Raw genomic sequence first — 9,126 nt, forward strand, 5'->3', positions numbered from 1 at the left:
TTAAAATTTATTTTATTTATTTCTCTCCCCTCCCCCCTCATTGTCTGCTCTCTGTGTCCATTCGCTGCATGTTCTGTGTCCTCCTGCACCCTTGGTGGCACCGGGAAACTGCGTCTCTTCTTTTCGTTGCGTCATCTTGCTGCGTCAGCTCTCTGTGTGTGTGGTGACACTCCTGGGTGGGCTGTGCCTTTTCCATGTGGGGCGGCTCTCTTGCAGGGCACACTCCTTGCATGTGGGGCACTCCCATGTGGGGGCACCCCCGTATGGCATGGCACTCCTTGTGCACATCAGCACTGCACAGGGGCCAGCTCACCACACAGGTCAGGAGGTCTCAAACCCTGGACCTCCCATGTGGTAGGCAGACACTCTACCAGTTGAGCCATGTCCACTTCCCTAGTTTTTGACCCCAAATTGCATTACCATTTGTATAAGTCAGGACTTTTATTTGCAAGTGACAGGTATTAACTTGCATGAGAAAGCAAGTTCACCAGCCCTTGTAACTGGGCCTGGAGTGGCTTTGGCATCAGGTGGGACTGGATTCGGTTCAAATGGCGTCCTCGGGCCTCCCTCCCCGCCCTTTTCCCTTCTGCCTGGAGGGTCCCTCCTTCTCCATCGCTGCAAAGAGCTTCCTGCCAGCAGCAGGGAAAACGGCTGCAGGGATCCCCAGACCACGGCACCCAAGTTTAGTAGCCTCAGGGCAAAGAGCCTGCTCCCACCCCAGGGTGGCCCCCGTACCATTCTCAGGGAGGGGCTCTGCCTAGCCTGAGCCCTGTGCCCATTGCCATGGCGAGGAGGGAAAGATTCGTTACTAGAAAACAGAAGAGGGAAAAGCCCATGCTCTACACAGACAGATACAGTGGTGGCCAGTGGCTACCCTGCAGCAGCCTGGGCACCCCTTAGCCTTTGTTTCCAAAACCTACCCTGGGAGCTCGTCAGCAGTGCAGAATCTTATCCCCCTGCCCAGCCCAGCTGAGTCAGAGCCTGCATTTTAACAAGACCCTCAGGGGAAGTGGACTTGGCTCAACGGATAGAGCATCCGTCTACCACATGGGAGGTCCAGGGTTCAAACCCAGGGCCTCCTGACCTGTGTGGTGAGCTGGCCCACATGCAGTGCAGATGAGCACAAGGAGTGCTGTGCCACGCAGGGGTGTCCCCTTCGTAGGGGAGCCCCATGTGCAAGGAGTGCACCCCATAAGGAGAGCCGCCCAAGGGGAAAGAAAGTGCATCCTGCCCAGGAATGGCGCCACACACAGGGAGAGCTGACGCAGCAAGATGATGCAACAAAAAGAGACACAGATTCCTGGTGCTGCTGAGAATGCAAGCAGACCCAGAAGAACACACAGCGAATGGACACAGAGAGCAGACAACTGTTGGGGGAAGGAAGGGGAGAGAAATAACTAAAAAGTAAATCTTAAGGAAAAAAAAAAAACGATCCTCAGGTGATTCTTATGTACATTGAAATCTGGGAAAAGCTGCACTAAAAGCAAAGGTGGTGCATTGGCTCTAAACTTTAGAGTGTAAAGGAACTTTCCAAAGAAGAGCTCGAGAGGGTTGTGAGCAGGCAGCAGGCTCGGGGCCCCAAGTGGATTCCCCAGAACGGGGCACAAGCTCAGAGCGAGGCCAGGTGAAGGTGGTGAAGGTGCTTCTGCTGAACAGGAGCTCCTTGAGCACCCTCCACGGGGGCCCTGGAGAGCCCAGGTGGGCCAAGGCTGGCGGAGGTGCTTCAGTGGCTTCTGCGGAGCAGAGGAGAAAGCTTCCAGACCAGCGACGTGGATTCCCAGGGCCATCCTAATGCAAGCAGGGTGAGAGGAGTTCTCTGCTTTTTTGAAAAAATGAACCTCTTTCACAGACTTTCATTAGAGTGGTTCTGAAATTTGGATCCATCTAGTTGCAAATAGGGAAGACTTAAGCAACGCGCAAACGTACCCGGACAGACCTTGCCCTTTGCCAAATGAGTCAGCCACAGGAGCTGGGTATGGAAAGAAGACAGATTCTCAGTTGACTCAATCAGCTCTCTTCTCTTCTGTGTTTTTTTAAGTAGGTGTTCCAGGAAGCAGGGCTGCAGAAATGGAAGTCTGATTAGGTGGAAGCGTTTAGAGGGCTAGAGGTCTGGGCCAGCACCTGAAATTGCATCCTGCTGCTCAGCGCGAGGCGAGGGCCTTTGAAAACACAGCATGGGGCGAGACGGGGCTGCAATCCAGACTGGCAGATTGGCCCTGGGGTGCGCCGGTGCCGCTGCCCTCGTGGACCTGCTCCCCCAGCTGCTCACCGGCCAAAGAGTCTAAACTCCCCGTCTTCAGTCCCGAAGCCGTTTGCAAACCCAGGACGCGGCTTTTCAAGTCGGGTGGGCGAAGTCACCGGGGGTTGGCCGAGCCTCGACTGGGTACCTTCCGTCTCTTCTCTGCGGACCCCCGTCGGTCCTGCTCAACGAGCCTCCCCGCAGGGCTGCGCAGGGGGTCGGGGCCGGCCGGCCGCTGCTCCCCGGGCCTTGCTCCTCGACAGGCTAGCCACGCGGGCGCTGCTCTTGGGGGGCTCTGGGGTGCGGCCGCCCCTGCCCACAGCTGCGTCTTGGTCTGCCCCGCGCTGAAAGGCCCGTGCAGAGGCGCCTCTGGGTCTCGCCGGCACAGCCCACCCACCGGGAACACCTCTTTGAACCACCTGAAGTGAGCCTTGCTGGCACCACTCAGAGCCCTGGGCCCCCGGGCTCAGGCTGGCGGACTTGCCACTGTCCTGTCCCCTCCACAGACGGGAACCTCCGAGAGGGCAGGGGCCAGCCTCAGCCTCCTCCTCGCAAAGCCCCCGGCAGCAGCTGCCCTCAGCTGGGGACCTGAGGCGCCTTCCGTTCCCCAAGTGCACAGAAGCTGGTCGACCAGCTGGCCCCGCGCAGCGCCCGCCCCACGTCGGCCTGCACTAGGTTTCCGCTCTCCTGCCCGCTCCGTGCGCCGGAGAAGCTTACGTGTTTCCTGCCTGGATGAGTTAACTAATCAAGCTGTAAACTGGATAGCTGCTCTCCCACGGTGCTCAGCGCCTTGTCGAGGTTCACGGCGATGGCACGAGCAGCACGGAAAAGAGCTGTGACCCCGTGGTCCCGCTCCCTCTTGGGTCTCGCTCAGGGCTTGAGGTGGGGGGAGAGAGCAGCTCGACCTGGGCCAACACTGGCTGTCAGTCTTTCAGCTTTTGCAAGCCTGATGGAAGGAAAAGGGGAGTCCGTTGTCATTTCAGCCTGCGTTCCTCTGGTCCCCTGTGAGCTGAAGCCCTGGCGGGAGAGCTGCAGGGATGGGCTCCTAGAAGCACCTGCACGTTGCCGGGCACGCCTGTGAAACCCCACGGGACTGCGCGTGGCTGGAGATGGAGCCAAGGCAGCCAGGTGCCCGAGACAGCCCCCTGCTCTGGTGGGAGCCACCCGGAGCCTCACAGGTCACGCGCGTGGCCAAGGGCAGGGGGTTCAGCAGGTGCAGCTCCCTGGGGGCCTCGGGCAGCCCCTAGCCTCTGCCCTGCTGTCCTGTGCTGGGCACCCCTGCCCATAGCCACCCCCCTCCAGGGAGCCGCCCCACTTAGAAAGCCCTTGCCTCAGCACAGGCGATGGCCAAGGTGCGGGGCCATCGGAGGACCATTTAACATGCCTGTCTCACCCAGGGCAGCACCCAGGCCCTCGAGGGCCCAGGAGTGAGCCGCCCCCTCCCCTCAGCCTTGGAGCCCCCACCTGTGAGGCAGGGCGGGCAGCCCCTCCCGCGTCCACAGCGGCTCCCTGGGGCAGCCTGCAGAGGAGCGACCTGGCTGTTCAGTCTGGGGCGGTGTTTGCCATCCACCTAGTACTGCCCTTGACCTCCTCTTGAAGGCGCTTACTACAGAGAAAATCAATCAATGAACACTTATCAAGGGCCTGTTAGGGGCAGACACTGGCTTGAGAATCAAGAAAAATACAAAATGTGCCTTTCCCTCACGTAGGAAGAGAACTACTAGAATTTCAATTTCTTGACAGATAGGAAAGTGCGGCCAGCAACTTAAAATGCCTTTATAAGAGGAGCATGGGGAGCTGCTGCGGCTCAGTGGATGTGCGCCGGCTTCCCATGTATGAGGTTCCAGGTTCAATCCCCGGCCCCGGTACCTAAAAAAAAAAAGAGAAGCACCGTGAGCTCAGATCCACTGGGGTGGGTGGACACAGTAATCAAGTGTGACATCCCAGCAGGGCCACTTACGAACTCGAATGTGCTACCTCTGGTCTCAGGTTTGTAGTAAAACGGGGATAACAACAGCTACTTTCCCGCAAATAGGGTTTGAGGATGTAATTACTGTGACGTGCTGAGAGCCGGCCTGGGGCGTGGCAAAGGCTCTAGGAATGCTTGTGCTGGTGACACTAACCTCCCTTCTGGCCGAGAATGGTCAGCCCCGGGGGGCCACTGGCTCAGAGCTCGAATGGAGGGGGTGAGGAAAGGGTGGCTGGCGGCAGGAGAGGAGCGCAGCCACGCTCCGAAGCAGGGGCCGGGAGCCTTCAGCAGGGTCCATCTCAGAGGTGTTGGTTTTGGGTATAGAAATGTTCAAACAAACAAAAAAAGTAGAGGGAAAAGAAAGAGGAAGACTTAGCAACCTATTTTTTGGCTATAACAAACGTTGACATTTTACCATGTTTATATAAAAAAATAGGTGTTTTTTTTTTTGCTAAAGTATCTTAATGGTTACAAAAATCATTACTCTTCACTCCTAAATGCATCGCTGTGTATCTCCAAAAGCTAGGACTTTTTCTTCCAGAACCACAGCGCCATCATCCCACCTAAGCAATTAGCGGAATTCCCAATCTTCTAACACACAGGCATCGTGGAGTACTTTGAATGGCCGTTTGAGTTCAAGATTGACTGTGCTGGGTTTGAGTTCAAGATTGACTGTGCTGGGGCGGAGACGATTTTGAGGACAAGATGTGAGTTGCCACCTGTGGGAAAGAAAGTTCCAGATGTTAGACAGAGGGGGAGCGTGCTGGTTGGCCAGGAACCCTCTTGAGGAAGTTTATCCCCACACCCGTGGACCAGCGGAGCCCGGTCTGAGAGCCTTTGTGTGAATTGGCTCATTACAATTTGCTTCTTTCTAAAGGAGGAAAACATGTTTTTGAAGGCTGCTTGACAGACAAGGAGGATATTAATAAATGACTTGCAAATTTCTTAATTTCACTTTGGCTGGCTCTGTGATCGCTCCTTCTGAAATGCAGGCTGGTGTTGGAGCTTTGCCTTCTAAACAAGATTCCTCGGGCTCGGAGGCCGCGCTGGGTCGCCGGGCTGCCCCTGCTGGGGGCCGGGGGGCGGGACATTCCGACCTGAGAAAGTAAGATGAGGAGACAGCTGAGGGAAAATTGGGCCTAAACGAGAAGTCGAGAGTTTCATCTCGAGACTGTTTCTTGGGTGGATGTACTGCAAACATTTGATGGAAAAGCTGCTTGAAGTTCTTTTTATAGCTCTACTGCTCACACAGGAGAAAACAACCTCATTGATCGGGCTTTTGACACTGAACTTGTGTCTCCCTGAGAGGCCACGTGTGGATGGGCGAATCCGCCCTCCAGTCTCCCCTCCCCTTCTCCCCGCCCCTGGCGATGAGCCCTCGAGGGTGCCCACGGCAGCAGGGCGCGCCTGCAGGGGCAGGGGTGGGGAACGAGCCTCCCTGGACTCAAGCCGGGGCTTCTCCTCTCATTGGCGGTTCTCCTTCCTTAAGGACGTGGAGGACCAGTCTTCCCAATGCGCCATTCCCCTATAGCTACACCCTTGAGAGGATATTTGCATTTGTCCTCGAAAAGACCGTCTTTCCCCAAGACTTGGTGAATCACCTAGATCCAAATCCGGGCGAAAGTTCATACAAGACGGCCACTTGCGTCCCGCCGGGTGTTCTAACTGCCTGGATTATCGCGCGGTGGTGGAGGAGGTCACCTTTCGTCTTCCCTGCGTCAGTAGACGTATTTTCTCTTCCCTATGGATTTCGTATAGTTAGAATGAAAACCACAGTGTCCCAGATGTTTAAGATGGATAAACGATGGATAATGCAGAGGGGCATTTTCGTAAGATCTGAAGGTCAGAACTAAGCATAAGCCAGATACAATCTGATTGTATAAAGCTATTATTTTAAAGAAAACCAGTAGTGGGATTTATAAGTAATACTGTAAAGTTTTACGGTACCAATTAAAGAATACCACCAGCCATTAGCAAGTCACATGCTCTGAATAATTTGTAAAGGAGTGATTTTTAGACACCACTAATGACTTTGAAAGATGTGCATGTTGAGCCTTAACCCATAGCCCACTGACAGGGTAGAGAGGTCTACTGAGCCAACAGGTCCTAGGAAGAAATCTTCTCCAAGAGGAGGTGATGAGTAGCACTAGGGCACAGCTCTAAGTGGTACTTCAAGCAGTGATCAGATAAGTAGAAAATTTTCAAAGGATTGAAAAGTAGGAGAAGGTACAGAAAGGATTTAAGCAGCTCCTTTTCTCCATTCAAATGTGAAAGAAGAAAGATAAATGGGAGGGAGCAGGAATCTCTTCTACTCAATCAAAACTCAAAGCTACTTATCCAAATACAAGCCACCTTATTGGTAATGTGTGATGACCCCACTAGGCACCATTAGCATGGAATAACAGAAAAGAGCAATAATTTCGTTCTTCCTCTCGGTCAAGGCCACAGGCATCACTGACCTTGAGACTCAGTTGCCTTTGTCCAGATGCTGTGCTACTGTCACCTGGGGTTGACTGTAAGCCCAGGGGACTACCGTTCAAATTGTGTTTGGTGGAATGGATCCTGCGACTTTGCCACAGGAACAAACATTTCTTGCCAGGTCTGAGTTACGGTGCAAGCCACTGCCAATTGTTCAGCCAACAACTTTGTCCTGCTCAGTCTCCCTTGCTTAGAGAGACCCAGTTTCTTATGGGAGAGCCACGTGGCTGACGACTCCCCCTCGTTTCTCAGTCTCCATCACAGCCAGGGGAATCGCTGCAACAGCGTTCTGGCCGATGAGATGTGGGAAGTAGTTCTTCGGCAGGGTGTGCTTGGGAAATAAAAAGGCAACACTTTCCTAAGAGAAAGCTCTCCTTGCCCTTTGCTCTTCCCCTCTGGCATGCGGATGTCAACATACGCAGGTGACATTCAGCAAGTAGCAATGCTAAGAACGGCGATAGGGACGGACAGACGGGAAGGAACTGGGTCCTCGAGCGCATCACTGAATCCCCACACCTGCCCTGGACCGCACCCTCCGGACTTCTTGTTTATGAGAGAAACAAAGCCCTATAGCAATGTTTTCTGCTGCTTGTGCCAAATGCATTCTCAAGGGACCCCGATCCAAAGAAAAGTTTGCTTTTAGCAATTTATTAGCTGCTGCTTCCGGAAAGCAGCATGTTTTCTTTGTAAAAATCCAGTTTAAAGGAAACTTTTTCTGTCTCTTTCTTTCTTTCGGGTTCAGGTGTTTCAAAATATCAATAATCTTTCAAGTGTGTGAGGACCAGCACGCCTTTGCTTTTGACAGCGTGTTACTTCCATCCTTATATTATCACCGTCTTAATGAAAAACAAAACTTGACTGCAATATTTCGGCTTCGTTTCTTTGCTCTCCCCATCGCTGCCAAAGCCCTTCTGTACTGGCTGTTGAACAGCCCAACACCCTAAAACTGGTCATATTATTTAGTTTACAAAGCATGACTTTGGCCACATGCCTGATGGAGGAGAAGCATATGGGACAGCGTCGGATGTGTTTTAAGAGTCTTCACAGAGGCTTTACCATCCACAGAGGAAATCTGCTGCCTGAGTTGCCCAACCACACCTTCAGCTACACTCCAGTGGAATTATTATTCATACCAAAGTTCACGATAACTTACCTGACTTATTCCCCAGGGTAAATGGGTCAAAGGCAGTCTTTTCAACCTAAACAACAAAAGCAAGTTGAAGGGTGCAAGAAGAGAACGAGAAAAATGACCAGGTTTTTCTGGACACCCAATAAAGTTTTCCATCTTTATTAACTATGAGAATAACTCTGAAGTGGAAAGAGTATTACCTGAAAATAGAAAGTAATTGACTGCTCCTGGAGATAGTCATTCACCGCACAGCAGAGTGCTCGGCATGGGCCATAAGTCTGACAAAGGCTGAGCTTACCTGCCAACAGGTGCTGTGTCTTGGCCATCTGTCAGCGGTGTCAGCTGTCAGTGTCAAGGTGGCTCATCTGGGTCACAAGAGCTTAACAGGTTTTGCAGGTCCCCAAAAGCCAGAACAGAGAACAGAAGCCAAGAAGCATGAATCCTTAATCCAAGGGGTCAAGGGCATGTCCAAGATATCGACAGGACCTCACCAAGCATTGGAGTGATATTGCAGCAAAGTTTTCTAGAGTCTGCAAGCTGGTTGAAGAATACTCATACCTTTTTAATAAGTCCGTTTCAAGCTTCCCTGACTAGCACCTCCGTATTTAAAGAACCTGGCATCCCTTGGCAGGGAACTTTCCACAATTAGTAGGAGTATAGCAGAGAACATGAAAGTCCATAGAGACCCTGGTTTAGAACCACTGTCACCTCTTGCTGCTCTGAGAGGCCCTGGCCATAGAAACACCAGGCGTCTATGCTGGAGAACTGGAAAGCCTCAGGTTGGACCTGGAGTCTTTTCCTGGAGCATTAATTTTTCTTGTTGATAATGAAAAAAACAACAGCACATTTTTATGCCCAAACAATCTACTGCAGAGTACAAGGAAAAACGTGTATGAATTTTCAGGATAAACACAAGTCTTCATAATTTTTGGTGGGTTATGTTAGAAACTAAGCACCTAAGAAGTGTGTATGCACTCTTTTCTCTGCCAGTAGGAGTGCTCTGGTAGAAAAGTTTTGGAAGCAGTAAATATTTGAAAATGCTTTGTGAAGTGCAGAGCTCTAGATGTTAGTTAGATTAGTGTCTCCTGAAGGTAGGCCATTTTGGTGAACAACTTTTAAGATATGTTGCATATGTACAAGAGATGTGTGGGCTCTCTCTCTCTTTAAGGAGGTACTGGGGATTGAACCTGGGACCACATTATATGTGAACCAGGTGCTTAACCACTGAGCCACACCTACTCCATATGTGGATTCTCTTCACATAAAGGGGATCATACTTGTGTGTGTGCTTCTAAAAGGTGCAGGAGATGT

Source organism: Dasypus novemcinctus, chromosome 13, assembly GCF_030445035.2.
Source record: "Dasypus novemcinctus isolate mDasNov1 chromosome 13, mDasNov1.1.hap2, whole genome shotgun sequence".
In the NCBI taxonomy this organism is placed as follows: Eukaryota; Metazoa; Chordata; class Mammalia; order Cingulata; family Dasypodidae; genus Dasypus; species Dasypus novemcinctus.